Raw genomic sequence first — 26,365 nt, 5'->3', positions numbered from 1 at the left:
AGGGGTATCATCTCATTGAAATTCAAAATTCCTTATTCTCCCATCAATGTCTTTGTAAGAGCAAAAAATTTCAAAAAGCAATTTTACACTTTTTCTAGAGATCCTTTTCAGTGATCTTTGCTTCATAGACCATTGGCTTATTTAAAAAGCAGAATTTTTGGCACTCTACTTTGGTGGTTCTCACTGAATTTCATAGTCACATGTGGTAGTACTTGAGGTGTCTGATTCTCCTAAAACGTACTGTCTTTACTCTGCTCCAGGATCCTTTGAATCTTCACTTTTCTTATTTCCTCTGGCCAATTGTTTTTAGATTTCTTCTATTTCTATAGGGATTCGGATGGTAACTATAGAAAAAATTAACATGAAGTGATTTTTTTAACGTAAATTTTAGCTACACAAATTCCTGATCTTTCAAAATCACATTTGGTATAAAGTAAGCATAATGGACACTTTCAAATCTTTCATTGTGGTGGTGTTATTGGGTGTCAGAGGTGATGTTTGGGAAAACTACCTGTGGCTTCTAAATTTTAAAAGCCTTGAGAAGAAACAAACACTTGTGGTATTACAGGTAAGGAGGTTTTTCTTTGTTAGGAAAGCAGTTTTGAAAATGCTGATTAGACAGTATGTGGGGACTTTCTTGCTCTATAGTAGAAACTTTTTTAATGTTAATTTGGGATTTGTTATGTTATCCTGTAACTTAGCATAAATATTTCTTCTTTAAAAGGTTTCAACTCATTCCTTGTATTTATCTTACCAGACTTGGATTATAATATTATATATTTATTTATGCCCAAGGAAGATAAGGCCAGCAACTCACTACTCATAAAATAAGAGGTAAATAATCCATAGCTTGTTTTCCCACCAGTGCCACAGTATTTATATTCAAAACACAACAAAGAAACCAAAACAAGGAGAAACCATTGTGTTTTTTATTTAAGAAATGCTTAATTAAAAGCACAGTGAAGTTCAAATGGAGCTACAAATCCTAATGGTTTACAATGATTAGATTTCTTTTTTTAAACAGACCATGGATAATTGACCCTAAAACATAACTTTCTCAATGCAAGTTACAATGAATTACAGAGATGAACAGCAAGTTGTTCATAACTAGTGCTTGGAGACCCTCAAGCAGTTACAAAAGCCAGTTTTTTAGTGAATGGTTGTCTTTTCACTCTAAAGGGAAGCATGTTTTACTTTCTATATAGTATCACTGAGTCAGCAACCCAAAGTAACAATTTTTTCTATGATTGGTTGTCATATATTTATGGCATATACATATACAGGTTGTTACATATTTATTAACTACCTAGCACTTACTATATTCTTTTCATTTCAGAATGTTTCATCGTCACTAACTCGATATTCTTCACAACACTGCTAGCTGGTAAGTAACTTTAATTATCTTTAGATGACAAAACAAAATTTTGAGGTGCAGAGGACACAAATATATTTCTATTATCTTCAGAAGAACTAATTTTTAAGGGCTATGTTGAATCCACAATCTCAAGAACTGAATTTGAACACAACGTATTTTGACATTGGTAAAGGGTAGATATTTGTATCTTGTTGCTCATTTGAAAAACCACCTGTTATAAGTTATAAAGTATGATCCCACAATCCATTATCATGAATATTGACAATTTTAAATGACTTTGTTGCATAGGGTGATAGAAGCACTCAGATACTTGTTTGGTAGTATCTCCAGATATATTAACTTTCCCAAAGGCAACTCCACACTACAAAAAAGGTTAAGATGAAGGGGGCACTGATATTTCCTATGGGGAACATTGAATGTTTGGCATTAAGTAGACACACGTGAAACCTTCCAAACTTCTTTGGGGATACTTTGAATTACCTATTTGTATTCTATAACATTCTGCACATTTGAAATGCATTTGATTCATTTGGGTTAATCTTAAAAGCAGATATGATTACTCTTGCATATACCAACACACAGAAAAATACCCTTAAGAGATATGAATAAGGCCACTCCCATCTTTTCAAGTTAAGTAAGAGAACCAAGACTAGAGCTTCAAGTCAGCATAAATTTGAAGTTTTGTTTCTGTGTCTTTTAAGGAAATTTAATTTCAAAAAGTATGGCTTTCTGGAATCATTGATATTTCAGTGTCTGTGAAGAGAACAGAGATTACTCAAGGTGTATTGATAGAGAATTGTAAAATCAGACACAGTTCCAAAGAGCTGAGTTTGATAGCAGTTGGCCTGCACAAATATGCAGTGGCCAATATTATACCAAAAGGGGAGGAGGAAAGAAAGGGTAACTTGCCTGGCATCTGATATGCTCTGCTGGACTCGAAGCCTGTTTAATCATGAGCAGCATAGTCAGCCAAACCGTTAAAAGTTACAACTTGATTTTACTTTATATAAGTGTGCATAAAATGAAGAAAATCATCTTTTAGGGTAATAAAGATAGCATTCTAACAAGAACTTTCCATATCTATTGTACGTAGTTGTTGCTGTGTTGTTTCTAATTCTGTTCCTCATTTATCTATGTCTCTCTGAGCATATCCATCTCCCTACTGAAAGCCACAGACTTTTGGACTGTAACTCCTCTTCCTCCCCATTCCTATGCTTTATTTGTTCTGTTGCTCAAAAAAAGAAATTCAATACAGTATGAGCCTCAGAAGCTCCAGGGACAAGATTTTGATAACTTTAATTTGTCACTCCCTTTGCATTCATCACAAAATGATCTCATCACAAAAGGGCCCAAATTTCACACTCATGTTGGCTTTCAAAGAAGTCAGTTCCTCCCTTATTTCTACCCAACACACAGAAAGCTCTTTTATGTTTTTATGATCAGATAAAATCTGTATTGACATTTCTTTTCCTCTGGGTGTATTTCACTTGCAGGTATGAAGATTTAAACTATTAAGGAAATGCTGTGTGTTTGCAGTTTCTCCTTTTAGTAAATGCAAAAATCCTTGATGAAGAAGAGTATATCTTTACCATTAATGAATATTTATTTAATTTTAAAATGAGGCGGGATCATTACAAATAATTTGAAAAAATACATAGGAATAAAGTGAAGAAAATTAAAAGAATTATTTTCTTAATTTAAACCCAATTTTTTTTTTTGCTTGTTTGGGTTTTGTTTGTTTGTTTGTTTTCTTTTTTGGCAGGCTCAGGCTGCCTTATGGGCAAGTCTTTTATGCCATGTGGAGCTGGGGATTGAACCACGGTCCCCTGTGACTGACTGAGTTTACCCAAGCGGGCACTTTAAAAAACTTAGTTAACCCGCCAGCCCATAAACCCAATTGTTAGTAACCATTTTTTTTATATTTTCTTATTCTGTTTTCCCCTGAGGATATATTTATAAATATGCTATAATCATACTTTTCAAGTAACTTCGTATCTTTCAGAATTTAATCTCAGAATGTAGACAATTTAAATAAATATTTTTATTCCTAAAAAGGAATACTTCATTTAACCTAAATGTGTGGAAACATTGGTATTATATGCTTTTTACTTTACATTGGATAATTTCTTACATAAAACACTGAGTGAATTAGTCCAGAAATAATAAATGGATTAAAATTCAAATCAGAAAATCTTTAGATTTATTTTATGATAAATTTCAAATATATAAATGCAGACAAATTACCAGATTCCGAAGTACTCATCAGCTTTCATAATAATTAATTCATGGCCTATTGGTTTCCTACTATACTGCCATGTTGTTTTGAAATCAAAACAACAAACAGTATAACATTTAGTTTATTAATAGTTCAGGTTCACATTTTAACATTTTAATATTAAAACCATTCAGATAAATTATCTAGTCTTCATATATAACTCTTTTTGGTATCTTGACATCATATTTTCTAATATATAGCAATTTCTGATAAATTCTTCATCATGTATTTCATAATATTCTGAAGTACATCTAAAAGCCAAAGGGCAATTATATTGACTAGAGACATGTTGCACCAACTTGACTATACTTCATAGGGAAAGATCTCTTTTTTTAGCATATTTTTTCTAGACTCAAATTTAGGGTGATAAGTTGCATAACAGACACATACAGCATTAATTATATTCATTATTGAATATATGCATATGTTAGGTACATATATATGTCAGGTAAAATTCTCTATCTGAGGTAGAGCAAAAATGTAGGTGGTCTTCTAACTACTTACAATTCTTGTCTAGCTGCAGCTATCTCATACTAGATAAATCAAGCAAATCTACTTAAACCAAACATAACACTGTATTCAAAACTTTATACTTGTAAGGTTCATTGGCAACAATGGGAAGCATATGGTGGATACATAGGACTCTTAAGAAGTATATAGAAAGCGAAATTAATTATACGGTGATACTTTGAGTCACATTTGAAAGAAAAAGAAAACACTATGTTTGAGAGGAAGGAGTTGGTCTGTTGCAGAGAAATGCCTGTCTGTATTGTTCTAAGAATGTTTCAGAGAATGCTTTATGAGCCATCCTTTCCAAGCTAGATCAGACCCTTCACACAAAGGACTCCACAGATGATGACTGCTTTGTATGTATTACAGGGAAGCGATATTAGGGTTTTGTTCCATCTTTGAATTGTAGGTCAGTGATTGTTTAGTAGCAATGTGCTGTCCAACAGGTATATTGCATTCATCAGAAATTCAGGATGTGAATAACTAAGTGACATACTTCCTCAGTATACACTGAATTTATTTGTTACTCTGGTCTATTTAATCTTGTGAGCATAGTTTGCATTGGCCTTGAAAGTGAGTAACTAGAATATTGATGTATGTAACCCTTGGGGAAGCAAAGCAGAGGTTCTTCACCATGCTAAATCTCTAGAAAAATATGATATTTTACAGTATGGACACATAGAAAATATTTTCAGATAAAGCTAGTAAAGCACATGGGGAAAAAAGAAAACAATAACATAAGCAATAAACTATAGCAGTCAAACAGAGAGCATCTGTAAATTTGCTGGACTGGATAGTGTAAACCATACAAACTCTTTTTTGTTTGTTTGTTTTTCCCTCAGTCTTTTGATCATTACGTTCTCTCTTTTACACTGACTTGGCATCACCATCAGTAAAATATCAGCCAAAGGTCACAATGCACCTAATAACTTGGCATTTGGGCAAATTTCCTAAAGATGATACAAAAGAACTAGCCATTCTGCAATTTTTAAGTATCTAGAGTATTTTACCATACCTCAAAATATTCACACTGTAAAGCAACTATCCTTTTCATCATTATTTTAAGATCGATATTATAAACACAACAGATAAAGGTATGTCTAATTCTGTTCTTTTTGTATCATTTTCTTATGTGTGATGTTATGTTATGTGCCTCATATCATATAAATACAAACTACCTTTTTTTTGGGGGGGTACCAGAGATTAAACTCAGGACCCTGCGCTTGCCAGGAAACAAACTACCTTTTAAAGGGAATTAGGTTTATCCATGAATCTTTCTAACTCATACATTGTATATTATACCCTAGAGAACCATCAGACTTTGTAATTTAATATCTATTAGAGTAATAATAATTATTGATAGCATTTTCCTCTTGATATGTGTGCATATACCCATTTGCCTATACTTCACTTGAGTCTCAGTGCTTAATCAATTGTTACATTTGTAACCTTATGCATGCTCAAACTGTAAAAAAACATTTATCATAGTAAAGAGTGTACCATGCTCTCCAGTTGCTCCCTATTGTTAAGAATTAGAATTTAATGATTGTCGTCGTTCAGGGCAGGGAATCCTTTGCAGATATTTTCAAGAAATGTGGTGGAGAAACTCTATTTTGCTTCCCCAAAGTTAGTCACATCATCCTTATCATTTACCTAAGATTGCTGATAGTCATAAAAGAAAAAAAAATTGTTCAGACCATGAAGTCCCTATCTCATAAACTTATCATATCTTCTGGATACTTTATTGGACATGAAACATACCACCTTGCACAGTTACCATGAGGTTAACAATTAGAGCATTTCCTCACTGACAAACCTTGGGCAACTCTGTTTCATCAGCAATGATCAAAGAAGGATGCACCCCCCTCTCATGGCAGATGTTAAAGGATATGACTATGTAGCCAGTTCAGTTATTTTACCTGAAAATACTTTTTAACCTTAATAAAGGTCCATTGTGTTCAGAATGTATTAATCTCTTTGTAGACTGCTCCGTAGTAAACCTTGCAAGGCTTCATAGAGAACTAGCTCTACATGTTTGTTCTGTCCACCAGTATGAAAACATTCATGGCATGCTTTTAATGTACACATTGTGGTCAAAAGTAATTTGGTTTTCTGCATATTTGATAGTAAATCTGTGAGTCAATCTAATATTTTTGTGGCAGAGAGAACTTTGCCCTCTGAATATTAGATTTAAATATTCTTGTAATTAATTATTTAAAGACATTTTAGCCCTTACCCATTTCTCTTTCTTTGTCCACAAACAAGTCATTTAGTTAATCATGTCTTTGTTTACTTCTATTGTTGTTGCTATACACATTGTACATAAAACAGGAAAGAAGAAAAGCTGTTTATAAGAGGTAATTACAAAGGCAAAATTGTACTTTCTCTAGCTGTTCTCATTTTCTCACCTTTGATTAACATCAAGACCTGCTCTCTAGGAAGTATTTCAGTTTTGCCAAGAAATGATAGGGGAGAAAAATAAGTTCAGTTACATAAAGTGATGTCAAAAACAACTACAAATGTCAAATGGTTCATTCAAAACCTGTCTTCCACTCACCAAAACTTTGATTTCTGGCTATTTCTTGATCATAAGGATCTAAATCAAGGAAAAAAAGGAAACTATTTTGAGTCCTTCCAAGGGCCAAGCTTTTACCAGGACATGACACACCTGATGTGTTCTTAGGAGCCTGTGTTACTTCTAGGATGGCTTATCCATGTCCATGTAGATTCACAAATAAAAACCTAAATGCTAAGTAGATGTTGAAGATTTTCCAGGTGATTATTTCAATAAATTTCTATTGATTTTTTTTATTATTCAACAAACTTTGTGACAGGTTATGTGAATTTTTTTTTCTTTCCTTCAAATTCTTTTTCTACTATTGAGCTGTTGTTGTCTAAGCAAGGAAAAAAATTGTGATGGGTTGCCAAGAGTCCTGCACTTGTTTGCATACAGCAAAAGATTCAGTCCTTTGCTGAACTCTGTCAACCAGAGATCTTGCTTTTGTCTTTTCTCACATTTTGGTTAGTGGTGTCTGTCACTAACAGTCACATAAGGACAATTTTACCATTCTCTCCTGCTGCTCTAATTTTTTAGTGCTGGTACATGAATTTATTATTCTTTATAATTCCCTTTGAAGTTGGAAATCCAAGGGGAATATAAAACCGACCAGATGTTTCTACTGTTGGAGAGAGAAGAGAGTAAGAATTAAGTTTAACAAAACTTAGTCTCTAGTAAAAAAATTCAGCTGGAAATCATCTTTAAATGCATCCATTTGCTATGTATCTGTTAATTTATATTAACTAGTGCTTTAGGCAGTATCACCTATCAGTTTGCTCTGGGAGAAATTCATAAATATTGTGAACAAATAGATTCCTCTTTGTGGTTTGTTCAGAACTATTCCCTTATAGTTTTAGTACCAGTACTTTTCAAATTCTCCTCACATGCTTTATGGTGAGGATTTTCTGTTGTCATTTCTGATTTGCTGATTTCTCATTTGCATCACATTTAAAAGTCAATTCTCAAATTGCAGAATAGGGTAGATCAACACAAGTTCTGCTTAGGCGGGAAGGAAAAGAGATTTCCAAAATAGGCAGCCTTTCAGAAGAACTCCATCCTTTGTAGCGATATGGAGAACAAAATAAGAATAAGAGTCATGGGGGGCCGACAGATAGCTCTGTGTAGTAAAGTGCCTGGTTAGGCAAGTTTAGGCAAGCACAGGGACTACAGTTCTATTGCTGGCACCATTTACCTGCCTGGAGAAGGCTGAGCTGGCCACAGAGTCTGAGCATAGTGTAAGCTTGTAATCTTAGTGCTGGGGAGGCTGAAAACAAGAGGATCAATATTATGAGTCCAAAATGCATAGTAAGACTCTGTAACAACAAAATACATTACACAATTAAAAAATAAGTGAAAACAAAAGTCATGAACATGTTCAGAGAACAGAAAGAAGAAAAAGTCTTGTAGTCTTTCAGGGATACAGAGGGTGTAGCAGACAATGTGAACAGACTTTGTTTTCTGTATTTTAGGGAAGGGTCTACAGGGCGTTCAGGGTCTCACTAGTAGATCAAACTTGTAGTGATTTGCCAGTTTACAGCCTCGCAAGAGCTGGGATTATAGGTGCATGCCACCACACCCAGTCTTAATTGCCATCTCAGCGGGCCCTGGGGGATGAGGCCAGCACAGCAGGCCCAAGAATCGAACCCCCAGCCCCTAGGCCTGCTTGCAGGTGCTTTAATCTGCTGAGCTATTTGCCCAGCCCCTGAACAGACAGTTTAGAAAATGAAAAAGACAAAGAAAGGTGGAGATATATGAAAACAAGAAAGAAAGGAATATCTGTGAGACAAGATTTGTGGGTTTTCAAAATGGGTACCCAAGATATAAGCCCTAACCTACACACTAAGAATGATTAAATAATAAAATTGGAGTTGAGTCTTAACCAATCAGAATGTTTCCTTCATTTGCTTAATACTTTACAAAGCATGGGTAGAGGAGATAAATATTTTATTTGCTCATTTACTGCACAGCATCTCTTACACTAACCTCTTATATTATTCTCTGGATTCACCAGCTTTCCTTGATTCTCAGGAAAAAAAAAATCTAAATAATTGTTTTGTACTCCTTACCTTGCTTAGTGGATTAAACAATTGGGAAAATGCCCACATATCATAGGGGTGATTATTCACCACTCAGAGTTTCTATTTCTCCCTCCTATCTTATTTTAAATAGAAAGTTTGAGTTCTCAATAATCATATTAAGCTTCTTAAACCATATATATCAATTACATATACCAGTTTAAGCATTTTTCAACCATTTGAAAGAGAATAAGGAAAAGACAAAGAGGAATCACTTAGCACAAGATTCACTTATTTTAAGCAGCTTTCTCCATTTTAAAATATAAAAAAATTCAGATCTTGGAATATTGAATGATTTGAATGTTCTGTGAGAATTTGAAAAATGATTTTTTTAATCATATGTTCTACCTTTGCAAACCTCAATTTTCAATTTAGTCCTTAAACATGGAGATTAAAATAAGGGAGTTCTCAAGTTAAACAGTTTCTCCTCTTTCTTTTTATTTACTTATTATCAGTATTACTATTTTTTGTTGTTAAAGCAGATGACATGAAAAATTTTCATGTTGATCTCCCTGATGACAGAGTTTAACCTAATAATCCAAGACTTGGAACTTAGTATTTCAATGAAGGAAACAGTGAGGCATTTTCATTCCAGCCATCATCAAAAGTTTTTAATTAACACCATCAGAAATTGTCAGGCTGAAAGCAAGACAGGGTTCCTACATACCCCACTACTGGGAACAAGACAGCAAGTGGAATCCATTGTGTGTATTTGTGTTTTATAATGTATTTTTATTTACTTATTGAAGCAGAGTCCCAGCTGCATTTTGTGTGGCAGAGCCATAGGAGTGAAACCTGCAGAGGGCTGCTTCACTCCAGCAGTTTCATTTTGCTCACTGATTATTGTCCTGAGTTCTTTGTGATTGTAATTGGCTAGAAAGTTTGAAATTAGCAAGTCCTTGTCAGTCCAAGAAAGCTCTGAAATCACTAGGCTTGATACAGCTATCAAGCCTGCTGAACCCTAATCGCTCACAGGGCTGAGAGCTTCCTGAGAGGGGAGCGGTTCAGGCTGAGTCTTTACCCCAGTCTTCATTCACAGTCCTCCAGAGGGCCTTGGCTTGGATGAGGCCTTTGTGTGGAGCCTTTTCTTTTGCATCAGTGAAGCCTGTTGCTAGATGAACAGATTTTGGACTAACTAATGGGAAAAGGGTTGGGGAGGGTGTGGATTGCAAATGAGAGCAAATGGGAAAAAAGTGCACTAAAATAATCAAAGGAATAGGAAAAGGGGGGGGGGAGGAAGAAAAAGCCTAAAAGAAAAGGATATGGGATATAAGAAGGAAAGGGCTTTGCAAATATTGACAACAGGTTTCAGTGTATCTGAGTTTGATACCTCAAGATGGGACTCACTGATAAAACCTAAATGGTCCCCTCAGCTCTTTTTTTTAAGTTGATCTATTTAGTTTTTAAGGCGTGCTCACTCTTCAGATGAGTAAGGTACTGCAATCTGTATGTGCCACTGCTGCCACCACATTTCTAGAGATTAAGAATATTGTCCTTTCTTTTTCACATTATAGTAGTGAAAGATTTATCAACTCTTCTCCTATTACTATAAATCTATCTATTGTTCCACCTGCTGCTCTGACACTCCAAACTGATATTTCTGCAGAAAACTCCTCTTTTGATTAGTAATAGGAAACAAAATCAGGTTCTTCCTTATAACACCATAGAAACTGCTTCGACAGAGTTATCTAAAGAAGATAATTGTCAGCAGTGCTGAAATGTTCATAGAAGCTTGAAAATTAGTAACTTTCCATAAAACTAATTTGTGTTGAAAGCCTTCAAACTTAATATATCTAGGCGCAGTCTTTAAACTTTATTAATTTCTCCTATGGTTTTAATAAACACAAATACAAACCAAAACAATGGTTACAATGAATTCAAAATGTCAAGAAAATTTTCAGTAGGCCAAATCATGGGAAAATGATGAAAAAATACATGAGCTTTTTCGGAGAAGCTCCCTTAAATAGTTCAAATATTTCTTTCCAAAAACATAGGAAGATTAATACATATCAGACTTCTAGAGACTAGTAATTGGTGAGTGAGTGTCAGGATTTTCATAAGAATTCTGTATATTTACTAACCAGTATCGGGACTTATTCTTCTAAAACTTGTCTTCCTGAAGAAGTCAGAGATATCTTGTGTGGAATATAATGTAATGGAGGTTGCAGTTCCACTTGGTGCTAAACCAGAGAGCACAATCTTTTATGACACCACTAAGTCTCCATAGGCTACTTTGGCTATGTATCTGACACTCCTAGCAGAGTCCCTTGGTGCACTTCTGATTTCAGCAACACTTGAAATTTCTGTGTTAGGTGAAACTCTCAACTGAACTACGCTCTTAAGCCTTCAGCCTCAGGATGCTTCTCAGCTTTGGGGAGAGCTCTGTCAGTCTACAGTGTGACTAGGAATCTTGCAAAGACTATTTCAAATAGATACCCCTGATGCATTATGTGAAAGTCTCTGATATTCTGCAGGAAATGAGCCCCTATTGCTATACTTATGGCCTCACTGACATATCCTTATTAAAGCATTTCCTCCTCTCTGACTCAGTCACCCCACCCATTCACCCTACCTTTTGAGATCGTCCAAATTCTTACTTCCAAATTCTTAAGTCCTTATCTCAGGCTGTTCTTTGGAGGATTATCAGAATGAAGCAAGGCCTCGAGTTGACTGGTTGGTATCTTAGTTAATTCACAGAAGCTTCTCCTCTATACTGCCTCCACCCCTCATGATTTATTGCTCATTCATAGCCTGGCTCCTAAAACTATATAGGAGTCTAGTCTGTCACCTGAATAGATTATAACATTTGAAGAAAAAGATTATTTTATTTATCTGTGGTCTCCTGAATTGAGCACTATTCTGGAATATAGTAGATTCTGATTTTATGTTAGACCAGTGAATAAATGCAGTATACACCAATGCCCTTTTTTTTTTTTCTGATGAGTAATATTCTGTGTGTTTCAATCAATGAAATGTATTTCAACAAATTTGTTACTAGTACAATTCTGAAGTATATACATATGATTTTCTCTTTTAAAAATTAAATAAGACTGAGATTGCTTCTATAATACAGTTATATTTATACACATACGTTTTCTAGTATGAATTTTTATTTTTTGTACTGGGAATCAAACTCAGGATCGTGTACTTGGCAGGCAGGCACTGTGCTTCTGAGCTATATTCCCAGCTCTTATATGAATTCTTAAGTGGAGAAATGGGGTAATATTTTAGTTCATACTTAAGAAATTGAAAAAAACTCTGGGTAAATTCTTTGGAATCTATTATATTTTAAATATATTTCCTATATAACAAAATGGGAGTGGATTCAGAGTGAGACCATAGGAGCCATGGACCATTTTGAGATATCTGGTCAAATGTCTGCCATTTGAAGTATACTGTCATATTTGGTGGGCTTCTTAGCAATTGCTATGATTGCATAAGGCCAGCCTACAATGCAACATCGTAATTTCTTGGGTAGTGTGTGTTTTCTAATACAAATAAGAGACCTATTTTCATTATTAGTACCAGGAAATAATTCTTGTTCCGTGAGATATGCAAATTAAGCTGCAGAATAAAATGGGATGAGATACAAAGTTTCAAACTTCCTTCCTGTATCAGTGTCCGCCACATGAGTATGTGGTAATTTCCCGTGTGTGCTGGCTGAAATGATCATCATGACACCAGAAGCAAGTTTTAGCTGAACCAAGGTCCTGAGCTGCACTGAAGAAGGTAAAGGGTTAGGAGTGCTGTAGGGGAAAAAAAAAAAAAAAAAAAAAAAAAAAAAAAACCTTTACTTCTTTACATAATATATTTGGACCCAAGGTTAGCATAAAGAGATATGATACTGTGTTACCATAGCAGTATACTCTTGTGTAAACAATATTTTTTTTCTCCTTTACTTATAGTATTGTTTTGTTTTGTTTTGTTTTGTTTTGTTTTGTTTTTTGACTGGGTCAGGCTGCCTTAAGGGTGGGTCTGCTAAGGCAGGTGGAGGTGGGGATGAAACCACAGTATCCTGTGCCTGTGTTTTCATGAGCAGGCACTTAAGCAACTGAGCTAACCGGCAGGCCTCCTCCCCTTTACATTTAGAAGAATTCATCAACCTTTGACAATTACAGAATTTGCCCCCCTTAGAAAGTCTTATTTCATTCATGTGTACTAATATTGCTCAAAGTAAATCACTTAACAAAGCTCAAAATTGAGATGTATAGTTCACTCCCCACCATACACACACACTAGAAACTCTACAGAGTTATAGAATCACAGGGTTATTATCTGAAGGTAAAGCTCTATAATAGGGAACAACTAAAAGATCAGATGAAATAATAACATCTCCCATATATAGTTTGAACTTTGAATAAAAAAACATAAGACGCTTGATGTGGTATAAGAAAGCTGATAGAATGTTTGCAATCAACATGTCTCTAAATCATATCCATTGGGTTTCTTCCTACATTACTTTTAAATTTCTTAATAATGATAACCACTGAATATATAATAAAGGTCAGAGAAAATATTTTAATTAGAAATGAAGAGCCTTGAAACCTATTCAAGCTCCATCACTAAAGGATAAAATCATGCTCACTTGTACTGATATTTTTCCATCTCTAAAATAGGAATGTTACTTGTTGCAGTTACTCTTTTGTAAGTTTTTATATCAAAAGCATTCATAGGCACAGTAGACTTTATAGATAATTAAGGGGATAGTAAAATAACTGAATCATCTAAAAATAATATGCTTTCAAACTTGGGGATAAACTTCTCTCATGTTTTATTTCTGTGAACATGTACTCTTTTTATTTTTCCTAAAACGCTGCATATATTTTAATATTGTGTTATTGTCAGTTAAATATATAAATAAATTCTATGCTCTTACAGATTATATAAGCACCACATTAGACTCACTTTATTATAGTACACATTTAATCTCTTATTTTTGTGAAATTAATTTGCTTTTAGTCTTTAAAATCAGGTATGCCTTAAAATTAAATATTATTATTTAAATAATCATTAGAATTTGACAAATTGAAGAGCTAAAATACAAACATTTAATGATGACCTACTTCATGCCATTTCATTCTTAGAACTTTAAGTTATTTCACTTGAATAACTTTTCAACCTAGTATTAAACTCTGTGGGCTTTAGTCTGTGAAGTCCAAATGTGCAACTTCTAGGTAGCTTTGTAAAAATTTGTCTTTGACTCAGTTTGTCTCCTATAAGTGAAAATGATAATAATAGCACTCACATCTACACAGATTTGTAAAGATTAAGTAAATAAACACATCCAAAATGTTAGATCAATGGTAAATATTCAATAAATATTAGCTATTATTTTGTCTTTCAATGACTAAGGCTTCTAATAGCTGTTCTATTAAAATACACATTCACAATGATTTCTACTTCTTTAGTTTATGTAGAAATAAAATAAGATCCAAACTACTTTATTTAACTAACAGCCTTTTATAATAAAGCAACCCTTTGGTTTTCTCATCTATATGACAAAGTTTGTAACATGATTTTTCTCCTTTAGAAATGGTGCTAAATGGTTCATGTGAAGTACTTAGCTCATTGTCTCAGTACGTGACGGATCCTCAGCTCATGATTATAAGCTCTGTTATCGCTTTTTTCTCTTAGCAGCCGCTGTTTTATTAGATCGTTTACTGTTTTCATAGCTTCATTATCTGTTGTCGTACTTTATATGTAGTAGGGACACAATAAATATATCTTTAATAGTTGATAAATCATGTTAAATTGTTATGAATAGCATCATATTTACGTACTCCAAATAAACATAAAATACTCTTCTATGGCATTTTTTAATTTTTTTATTTTATGGAAGGCTCTACAGGGTGTACAGGGTCTCACTAATAGATGAGACTCATAGTGATCCGCCTGTTTACAGCCTCCCAAGAGCTGGAGTTACAGGCGTGCCCAGTCTCAGTTGCCATCTCAGCATGCCCCAGATGCGGGACCGGCAGGTCTTTTATGGCAATAGTAAAAGAATTCTGCATAGTTGATCCAACTTTAACTGAGTTTTCCCTTTTTGCCCTCAAGTTTTTTCTCTTCTTCATTCAGCAGGCTCAACTTGATATCTATGTGTGCATTTAAAATTATTTTGAGAAAAATAATAGAGTTTATAGAGTGATGCTACTATTAGTTGTTGATACCAAGGCACCAATGAAAAGTGTATTTTTTAAATTGGATATGTTCTTATTTTCTTGTTTGTTAATTTTTAAAGCCAATCCAAACACATAAAGAAAAGACTCAAATTTTGCCAATTTGAAAAGAACAAAAACAGCTAAAACCTTCTTTTATAATTTCTAAGCTAGTATGTGAATATTACAGACAAAAGATTGCACATGAAAGCAGTTTTAAAAAAATAAGGTTGCTTTTCTTTTCTTTAGTCATTTCAAAAGTCTTTGTCAGATATAAAAAAGAAATATACTCAAAATGAAGAATAAATACAATTAAAAGAGTTCCTTGCCTTGACATATAAGCTTCTTATAGATGAAAATTTGTATAAATTTAATACTATGAAACTTAGGCTTAAAAGAAAGAATTAGAAAGAGTGGGCAGGGAGATAAAGAAGTTTGATATTTATGAGTAGACTTAGAAAATGATAGCTAAATGAAAGGACATTAAATCCTTAATTGTTTTTGATAGAAAAGTTTTAGACCAATCTTTTTTTTATACCAAGATTTGTTACATATTTGGCTCACAATAAGTCTCTTTTTAATAGTTCATTGATGAATGAATGAAATTGGGTAGGCTACTTTAGTTTGTTATAAATATGAGCTTTCTGGTAGCAGGACTAATTAAGAACTCAATTGATTCATCATGGAGGTCAAATATTTACTGAACACCTAACTTAAATTCATTCTTTAGACAATAATTTAAGGCAGTGGCTGGAGATTTACATTTTTCAGTATTTACAGGTGAATTGCTTCTATAAGTCTCAGTATTTCCCTATGTTAAGTGAGGATTATTGTTAATATCCACTAATGTAGGGGTGTATAAGGAAAATTGCATAAGCTATTTCCATAGTCCATTTGGCAAAGCTACTGACATATAGCAAGTGTTCACTAAATTTTAAGTATGTGTAAAAATATATTACTTATTAAGAGTAAATAATTACCATGATTTATTATGAAAAATATATTAACTAATGCATGATATTGCAATGATACCTAGGACATCTAAAAGGTTTTATTTATTTGTTTGTTTGTTTGTTTAATGTACTTGGGGATTGTACTTGCCAGCAGTTCTAATGCTGCTGAGCTATCTCCCTGGCCAAGAATTTTGCATTATACTGAATATTTGGGAATCCCTACACAAGATAACAAAGGTACATATTGGCAATTTCTCTGAGGAGAAATACGGTCTTATCAGGAAAAGAAATTATACATATTAAGAAATAAAAATCAGTAAAAATAAATCTAATGTTTATTAATCATTGAACCTTCCATTTATCTCTAATGTGCACTGTCCCATTTAACCCTCACACATGAGCAAGAAATTGGTATCACTATTCCTGTGTAACAGGAGAAAGCTAAAGCACAGAATATATAAGCACTACTAATATCTGGAGCTTAACCCTTATATCAGTCTGACTCCAGAGCTGAATGTTTTATCTACTTTATTATTCTACTTTATTATCTATGTACAAATAAGTGCTCTTATTTCACTTATTTTAAGTGCTCTGAGCTGATCGACAGGATGAGTGTCAGGGAGAGAAGGAAGCCTGAGTATTCAGGAACCAAAATACAGTTGTAACGCTATGTCTATGGTCCTGCTTTTGCAATTTCATTCATGAGAGGTCAACCAGGCTGAAAATGTTAAATAGCAAATTCTAGAAATAAACAATTCACAATTTTTCAATTCTGTGCTGAGTAATGTGATAAAATCTCATGCTTTCCCAATGTGTCTATCCCATAACATGAATCATCCTTTTAACAAGTGTATCTGTGCTGTATATGCAACCTGTTAGTCACTTGGTGCCTTGCCTTTCAGGTTGCCTGTCATTGCATCACAGTGTTAATGTTCACATGACATGTATTGTACTTAGTAGGTGCCTGAAATACAAAAGTAGTGATGCTAGAAATTTGGGTATTCTAAAGAGAAGTTGTAAAGTACTTCCTTTAAGTGAAAAATTTAAAGCTTTTCCTAGGTATGAATGTGTAGGAAAAATCAGAGTAAACAGTGTTGTAAAATATCAGTGGTTTTAGCCATTCTCTGGGCTCTGGAACATATCTCTGTCATATTCTATAAGGGAAGAATGCTGTGTTTATCATATAGTATATACTGGCCTCCTAAACCTGAATCTGAATCCCCTATATTCTAACTACGTTATCTTGAGCAAGATTCTAATCTCTTTGTTCCTCTACCTCTATTTCTTCATCAATAAAATAGACATAATAATATAGCCCAGTACAGTTGTAAAAATTTAATGAATTAATATATGTGATTACATAGTTCTTAGAATATCTAAGAGTTAAATACATGTTAGCTATACTAATAACACTATTGCACTTTTGCTGATTTTGTATTATTAGTGATTTGTCTGCTTGGAATTTTTCTTCTTCTTGAGCTCCACTTAAAATTTTCAATAAATCTAATATTTCAAAGATTTGAAATATTAGAATACGTAACGCATGGTTCATCTTTTAGCCCAATGGCTGTGCTTCAACTAACATGATTGGAAAACAAAACATATTATATCAGAGGATTTAATTATATATTTAGTAAAAGAAATTCAATAAGAGAGTCTGCATGGTGGATTCAAATGATATTTTTTCTTACTGCCCATTGGTATTTCCCAGTTAGCCTCATTAAGAAAACAATAATTTCTCATAAAAATTGTCGTTCTCACATCTTCTAGACATTTAAAAAATTACAGCAGCTTTAATGCAGCGTTAGGGAGTCTAAGTAATAGCTTATGCTGTCACATTCCACCCATGATATTAAAGGAACAATAATGTGTTTAGTGGCTTAGTGTGTAGAAATCCCCCATCCCCCAAAAAAAGTATAGTAATCTTATTCATGGGAAGAACATGGTAGCATTTACTGACGAAACTACAAGGAGCCCTTATTCTAAGCTGTGTATTTCAGACAATGCTGTCAGTTTTTCCACTTTGATGAGTTCAGCAGGACTTGTGATACAAGGGCATTGGTTGTGGTGTTAGTGATACATAAGGGAAGACACCTGTCGAGGTAAGATGGAGGTTTAGAATGTTTAAATTAGAAATTATTATGGGAAACACTTAACTGATGTGCTCTCTGCCATCAAACCTGGAAGAAGTAGTTTTCAGGCATCCTGGATTTCTTTTTAGAGATCTCTTGAAGCCAGAAAAGTGTACCTGACTACTCATGCTGTGTGTGGATATGTGTGTGTATTTTTGTATGTATTGAAACATGCATCACATGTGAGACTTTGCAGTGTTATTGTGAATCACATACCGGTTTTCTATAAATCAAAAGGTACCTCCAGCCTTTACTAGTTCAGGACAAGAAAATCATTTACAACTCTTACTTTTTAATTTTTCACTTCATTCTATTTTTTTCTGACACTTAACACTCTACTTATAGATAAATTAAAGTTGAATTTCTGGTTTTATAAGATGTTTTGAGTTATAATGATTGACTGCTTTCTGATGCTCCATCTTGGTTTACACCAGTTTCCATTTAATCAATAGTAGATTTTAAAAATGTAAATCTTTGAGACTAGGAGTTAATAATTTAAAATAGAGCAAGATACTATATGCTTCTTTAGTGGAGTCATCCTGTGGGTTTTTTTGTTGTTATTTACCTTTTCTTTTCAAAATACTCAACTGCAAACTTTATTGCTTGGTAGTGCAGTACCTCTTTACTTACACATCAAAACTATTTTGTATGTGAGCTACAAAACAACCAGAATTAAATTTGTGCAAGCCCCCAATGCCTGTTCTTCACAAAAGAACTTTGCTTGCCTGGTTGTTAGAAAGTGTTTGAATGATGCATAACAAGTAGAGTAACTACAGATTTCTCATTAAAATTTCTATAGCTTTTTCTTTTACTCTTTTTTTTTATTTAAGAAGTGATTCATGTCACTATATGAAAGCTCTGTATTCATCCCCTTGAACTTCCAATACAAGGATCTTCTTAAAACAAATAGAACAAATTATATAAGAATTAAAGGTACCCCAGCATGTAAGCATTTCTATACCAAATACCTCTTAATGCAGAGAAAAGGTGATCTTCTGCAAATGTTAGTTTCCTAAATTCAAGTTCTAGAAATATACCAAGTTTTCTTGGGGTGTATTTCTCAGAGTATACACTGGAAAGTCAAGCTAATTGTAAACAACTACTGAAAATATTTTCTGAAACTCCATATAGTATTAATATTCTCAAAATAGAAAAAGCATTACCCACTAGTATGTGTAAACTATGAACATATTCCAACTAACCAAATGGATAGTTAAGGGTTTCGATAATGCTAAATTTTAAATGTTGCACTGAGATATTTTCTTACAAATAGGAGAGCAAAGTCTGTAAACTTCAGGACTACGACTGAGTTATAGTTGCAAGGCAGCTGTTATTTTTGTATATCCTGGCTTCCGTGAAATCTTACTAGTGATCCTCTGCCATTTCAGTCAGTTGGAAACATGAATTTATTTTAATTTTCATCCTTTGTTTCTCCTTCTTGTGATAATAGTTATGAGATACAAAGGTGTAAATTGTTTCTACTTATAATGGTTTTATGCATGTCCCTCGGCAACCTAAATCTTCTGGCTCATTCATTGATCAGTTAAATAGTCGAGATTATTATTATAATAGTTATCATTTTACATTTATATACCACTTTCCTCCAAGTGGTTCAATGCATTTTATGCACCTAGATTACCAAAAAGGAATTAATCATTTTATTACCCTGTAGGGTAGATATAGTCACATAAATGAAAGTCTACATAAGCCTCGCCTTAAGTATCAAAGCTCTCAGTTTTAACCTGAGCACCCCAGCAAACCTAGTTTGTCTACCTAAAGATAAAATAGAACACTGTTGTCATGACAGGGAATGACAGGAAGCAGGATCTTTAAAAAAAACTGATCCAGTGTCCATACTTTGGTGTTTTTAACTGCATAGGGAAATAATAATAATGAGAACAGCTAGGCATTTATGTTTCGATGCAGAGTTTACAGATAAGTTTCATCTCCATGGTTTTATTTGGTTGACACAGGATAAGTTGGATCAGAGTCCTATATTTTTATGTGTACCAAAAAAAAAACCCTCTTTGGAGTAAATTTAAAACACAGATTCTAAAACATTCTATCCCACAGAGATTCTTAGTCAAGCAGGGTCCCTATATATCTTCCACACCAGGTTACTTAGAGGCAAGTGATGCTAACTCATGCTTTGAAAGACTTGAGCTAAGAAACAATTGTTAGTATCTATTCTGTATATCAGAAGATAGTGACTCAAGAAGCAACATTGCACACTATTTGTTATAGCTTACACTAGAAGCCAAGTCTGAGAGCTACAAAACCCATATTCTTTCAATTATATATATTAAAGCTCTCCTTGGAAAATTAAGTAAGTAAATGAAACAAGTTGAAAATGTAAAGGAAAGGACAGTATGGTTGGATATTCATGTGAGACAGTGCACGACCATTGACTAGAATAACCTAGTTATTTAGAAACTCAGTCTGATGATGCCTGAACATGGACCATCGTTTGTGGGGCAGGTCTGCACTATTCTTTGGCAGCGTGTTCCTTGGTTGTGAAGCTCCCTCATTAGCCAACAACTAGCCAACAACTCAGTCAACTAACTCAGCAGCATTTGAAATCTTTAATTTTTAACTTTGCCCACAAAATGTATCTTCTCTTTATTAGATGCTGCCACCTATTAAAAATTGGATTTTGCCAGGAAACCAAGAAAAGCTCCTTTAATAAGCTCCCTGTTTATGAGAGTGGACTCCTTATGAGATGGGATGGGTTTAAGTTATTTTTTAATGTGAGGCATTCTTATTCCATTTCTAAGAGAGAAACGTCTAACAGGAAATTATTATGAACAATTTCACTATTATTTTTCAATTATAATTGCATTTAAGTCAATTTCAGGCATTTTTTTATCCAATTAATTTTTATTCAGTTTTCTTTAAAAACTGGGACAAGGCATTGGGAAAAACTGCAGAGACATAGTGAACCCAAAGTTTTTAGTCTGTTCTGAACTTCTTATTCAGAAGCATGAGAATTCCATAGTGGGGTTTAGAGGTACTTGTGGGATTTATTTTGGGTTTTCAGAAACCAGAAAAAAAAAGATATGTGGTATTAGCAGTGATAAAAATTCCCACACTGTGTAAACTCACACACTCTGCAGTAGGTAATACTATAAGGTACTGAGAGAATGTCTATGCCCTATTTGTTCTCAAATACGTGAATCACTTAGGATAATTATTGCTGTTCTAGTGAAAAATTTGTGAGTTTCTCTAAAAGACCTTTTTGTTCTTGGAAATTGTCTTTTATTTCTGGTTTTTCATCTTCTTAAAACATCATGCTTATTACCAGTGACTGAATTAACAGATATTATTTAGCGTCTAATCACCTTGTATCAGTGAAGCAAGCTAGCATTCGTTCATTGATAGACATGGGGTACAGGCAGCCACTTGTAAAATGTATTGATTGTGACATTCTTATGAAGTACGTTTTGTATCTGTTTCAGAACTTATCTTTTAGTACTGTCAGATTTGATCCCTCCAAGATCACTTTATACCCAGAATAGGTCAAGATTTTTTCTAGAATCTTAAACTACTTGATGGACCCCTTTAATAAGAAAGAGTAAAGAACTGTGATTATAAAATTGAATGTAGGGCCTTGGAAAGGAACAGGCAGGTTAATAGGCCTAAGGTTAAAACTCTATTAAATTCACAGTAAACCAGCCTCTGCATTCCCTTATTTGAGGCTTTACAGGCATCCTCTTAATAAATATTACTGTTTCATAGAAAAATAAGATTATTTGAGGATATTGCCATACTTTAAATGTCTAGTCTTTAGGTTAAAAGTAACAAAAAACTGTAAAAAATGATGTGAGCTTCACTAACCAACTAACTGATTCCATGTAGTATTTGCCTTCATCTATTCAGTATAACCCTAACATAATGCAGGTCAACAAATACCATTATTCCAGACATCTGTGCATGGAGCCTGGTATTTCAAGCAATACTTGAGACAATAAACTGCAGGGCAGCAAAAAATGTCAACAGTTCCTTAAAGTTCTTTGTAATGGGATTATAACTGTATTATGAAACTAATATAGAAACTACAGTAGGTTGCATTTGACCCATCTCTTTTCTCAGAGTTGGGAAAAAATGTAAGAGACAGGGCTGCCCCATAACATTTTGCCTCTACCACCCATCTTTAGAATTCTGTTTCTTATTATTCTTCAGTTATATTAAGCAGATTAATCTTTTTCTCTAGAATAGGTTGTAAGCATTTTGAGAACAGAAGTCATTTTTTAACCTATTTCATTTTCTCTTTTTTAAACCTCTCCATGTGTCTTGTTGCAGAAATAATTTTTAATGATGCTCTCATACTAGGAAGTATTTAATAGTTCTGAACTGAACTGCTATGCAAACCTAAAATGATCTTCACCCCTCTCCTCCTATCCCTCAGATCCTAGAACTTCACCTTGAGGTAGAAAAAAACAACATTTTGAACCTCAGTGTAGAAATTTAAACAAAAAAAAAAAAGAGTGACAGTTTTTGACTATTGAGAAATTAGTACATGTTCATTCCCTGTAGCTAAGTCAGTTGTTTTACCTCTTGTTTCCTTGTTGGTAAAACATAGCTTTACAGTGCTTGCAGAAGATGCAACTTCTTAAGGTTACAAGTGCAAAGAAATAAAAGTCAGTTATTCTGAGGCATTCAGTAAGTTTAATGCCTGGTACCACTAATCAAGTAAAATTCTAAAGCAAGCAGATGATTGCAAAGATGAGTGAATTTGCACATCACACAATAGCAATGTCCAAATGCTCTTCTAAACATCATTTTCAGGCATACCCTTTCATCAGGAGAATATGTTGCCTCTGACAAGGAAACTGTTAAGAAAATAAAATGTCAGATATTTGAGCTTTAGTCATATTAATAATAGTTTTCACGAGCTTGATTTCTTTATTTTCAAATTTTATTCATATTTGTTCTTCCTTGCATATGAAGCAGCATTTTTCTACAGTGGAGTGGTGCTGAGTTCAACATTTGCAGAATAGTTGTGGTTTACTTAAAAAATAAACTTAACACCTGCCTTAGAGCTCATGTTGTGATCTTCTAGCTGAAAATAACTCTTAAACAGAAATGGTCAGAAACTCATGGTTATAGTCTAATTCATCCTCAGAGAGGAGTGGTGTCAGAAGTGTGGCATTATGTTCCATAAGCATTTGTGATACATATAGAAAGTACTCTGCATGGAAAAATGTCAGTCCTAACAAAACGTTTTTATTACTCATTTGGGCTAGCTTTCATTTTAATGCATTTAGTTTTTATTGACCATTTTTAAAATATCTCAAAATAATGTTGTATCATTTAAAACACCATCTTATAGACACGCCTTCACCATAATTTAAAAATGACATTGCTCTTGTTAATTCAATAATATAAAATTATCTGTTTATAATTATGGTATAATTAGTTAGCAGGCAACCACTTGCAAAACAATTTATTCTACCAGTTTTCTTAGGACTATATCTAGATTTTTCCAGGCATATAGTACAAATGGTATTTCTTTAAGTTTTACTATTCAACTCAGAATATCCTTAGATTAAGTATCTTTAATGTTCTTGTGACTATTAGTTTAAGACCAGTGAGTCTGGAACATAAAGTTAATACACAGTTTGTAAGAGCAGAGGTAATATTTTGGAACAGATAGTTCTTTGTTCGCAAAGGGTTAGATACTGTCCTGTGTGTTGTGGGATGTTTGCACGTATTCCTGGTCTTTGCCCACTGCATGCCAGTAGCACCCTTCAGATGATCAAAATTGTCTGCAGACATTGCCAATTGCTCCTGGAAGAGGGGAAAAATGGGAAAAATGTCAACCAATTAAGAACCATTGAATTAGTAGTATGCATTACTGCTGTAAACCAAAATCATTATTGTTGTTCACTGGTTTTTTGATGTTCTTGTTTCCATGGAGCAGAGAAAAAATCTGATGAGCGTCAGTAGCTCTCAGCTAAGAAGAAAGCTGAGTTCTTTCAGAGAACTGTAATGCATTCTGTTTTTCAATGTTTCATTGTATAGGTAGGCCTCAGCTTTGCCCTATTTTTTTTTAATTTTAATTTTAATTTTTGGTACCGAGAATTGAACCAAGGGCCTCACACTTGCCAGGCAAGTGCTATAGCACTGAGCTACATCCACAGTCAGCATTTCCTTTAATGATATGTGTCAGAGAAAAAATTCAAACATTTGCAATGATATTTATTTTATACTTTTAAATTTATTTATTGGCCTCCTCATTATGATGATCTTTCTGAGAGGTGGACCAAGCAGACACACTGCTATTGACTTCACTAAATATTCCTTTCAACATTTACATGCTGTAAATAGCTTAATAGTTTATATTATGCCCTTAGTAGCATCTAATTAAAGAGAAACCTGGTGAAAACAGCAAGTAAATCTGTGTTGGTGTCCAAGCAGTAGGATGGCAATATCCAAAGATACCATGCACTTCTTTAATAAGGTCAGAGTCCAGAAATAAAATTGGAGATTATTTGGCAAACAAAGAAACCAAAGTTCTGCCTAACTTTGATTTCAACAAAGAGCAGAGAGAAAGACAGAGAGAGAGAGAGAGAGAGAGAGAGAGAGAGAGAGAGAGAGAGAGAGAAACAAAAATAAATTTAATCTAGACTATGAGACTCATTTATATAGGGCTGAAGGTGCAGCTCTGTGGTACTGCACTAGCATAACCTGAGTCCTAGGTTCAATCCCTAATATCTCAAAAACAGAAAAAAGAAACAAATCCATTAATCCTCATAGTAGTCATAGGAAGTACTGTTACTATTCCATTCTCGTAGATGAAGAACCTGGGAAACTGAGAAATTGAGTAGTTTTCTCTCAGACACACAGCTTGTAATATATGAAGTGGAAATTTTAAATCAAGTAATGTGCCAGATCCATCATCTCTTGAAGTCCTTTAAAATGTTAAGAATTTAAAGATATATGACAGACTTGATTTCAAGAATCTATAGATTATCCAAAAGAATACATGAAGAAAATAATCTATTCTTTAGGTTTAAGGAAATGGAATGATTTGCGAGGCTTGTGTATTTAATAATCAGCTATATTAAAATTTTAGGACATAAAGATATATTCTACCTTCACAATTTTCATAGTGTCTCAGAACTGTTGATGGAATCTCAAAGTGTCTTATAATCCCCATTTCCATGTAAAAATCTAGAGAATATTATTTTGCTCTTGAGTAGCATTTGCCCACAACAGATAGTTCCTACTCTTCATTAGCTGGCAGATTAATTAACTTGCAGGTTATTGACACGTTTCCAGAAAACGTAAAAACTCAGGTAAAATTTCATATTTTCTTTTTCTAAAAAGTGTATATCTCTTAGCAATTTTATACTATTCCCACTAAACTATTCCTAGAACTGTGACTTACACTTGAGATTCTTGATTCCTATTATTTTATAAAAATCAATATTAACTAACAAATGCCTTCAATTTTAATTTATGTCCTGATAATATCCAGTAACACCTTTTTAATTATTTGTAAATTGTAATAGAATGCCTAAATGACATTTCACTCAATTATGTAAATAGTGACGTGAGGTTAGACCAGAGGAAGCAAGAAAGAAGCAGAAAACTGAACAATTTACAAGTAGAGGATAGATCCACTTCTTCTGAAATATGTTTAACCGTTGTGGCCTGCAGTGAGATTACATTTTGGTTCACAGTAAAGTTATAAATCCACTGGTTATCTTTGAATCTAATACATTTATGTTTCTATAAATAATAAACTATGTGTATTTAGTCATTCTTTTAAAATTTTCTTTACATTTTTGCTGCACTTATCAAACTTAAAGTTAACTTTTGTTTATGTGTTGAGAGTCATTAAGTGAGGTTGAGGAATGAAATTCTGATGCAGTTTTAAATATGTACAGAAATTTTGTTGTCATATATTTCATAAGTAATCTAGAATATCATAGTAGCTTTTACTGATTTCTAATAATATTTAAAACTAATGTTGCCTAGCCTATGTCTTTTTTTTTTTTTTTTTTTTTTTTTTTTTTCAGAACCAGGGATTGAACTCAGGCCCTTGTGACTATGTCTGTTTTTGGTATTTATATCTTACAGGAAAATGTATTGGTAGTCCATCTGTCAGAAAATCATTGCTCTGTGTGATTTTCACTCATAGAGATGAGATGCCACATTTTGCATAGTCTGCCCCATTTCTAAAGAGAACATTTTGAAAAGAGAGCCAGCTAGTCATCAAACATTCCAGGTCCTCTAAGATTCCTTTTAATATTCCTGTTCTTTTCTTGTAAATGAAGAGCACAGTTCCTCTTTTTTTTCCTTTCTGAAGTCTTCAACAGTTTATTAAT

General features: G+C 33.6%; 1 protein-coding gene across 9 annotated transcripts in view; it reads left to right on the top strand.

The window, feature by feature from the left end:
- The window catches only part of Zbtb20 (zinc finger and BTB domain containing 20), a 1,008,106-nt gene that overhangs the window by 598,641 nt on the left and 383,100 nt on the right, over positions 1-26,365 (top strand). For all 9 annotated transcript variants that reach the window (XM_023717586.1, XM_023717591.1, XM_023717596.1 and 6 more), the window contains one exon: positions 1,337-1,384. The gene's annotated coding sequence lies outside the window, so the exon portion shown is untranslated. The remainder of the gene's footprint in view (positions 1-1,336; positions 1,385-26,365) is intronic.

This window comes from Octodon degus, unplaced genomic scaffold (assembly GCF_000260255.1).
Source record: "Octodon degus isolate 3935 unplaced genomic scaffold, OctDeg1.0 scaffold00053, whole genome shotgun sequence".
Taxonomy (NCBI): Eukaryota; Metazoa; Chordata; class Mammalia; order Rodentia; family Octodontidae; genus Octodon; species Octodon degus.
This window is presented reverse-complemented; position numbering and strand designations above follow the sequence as displayed.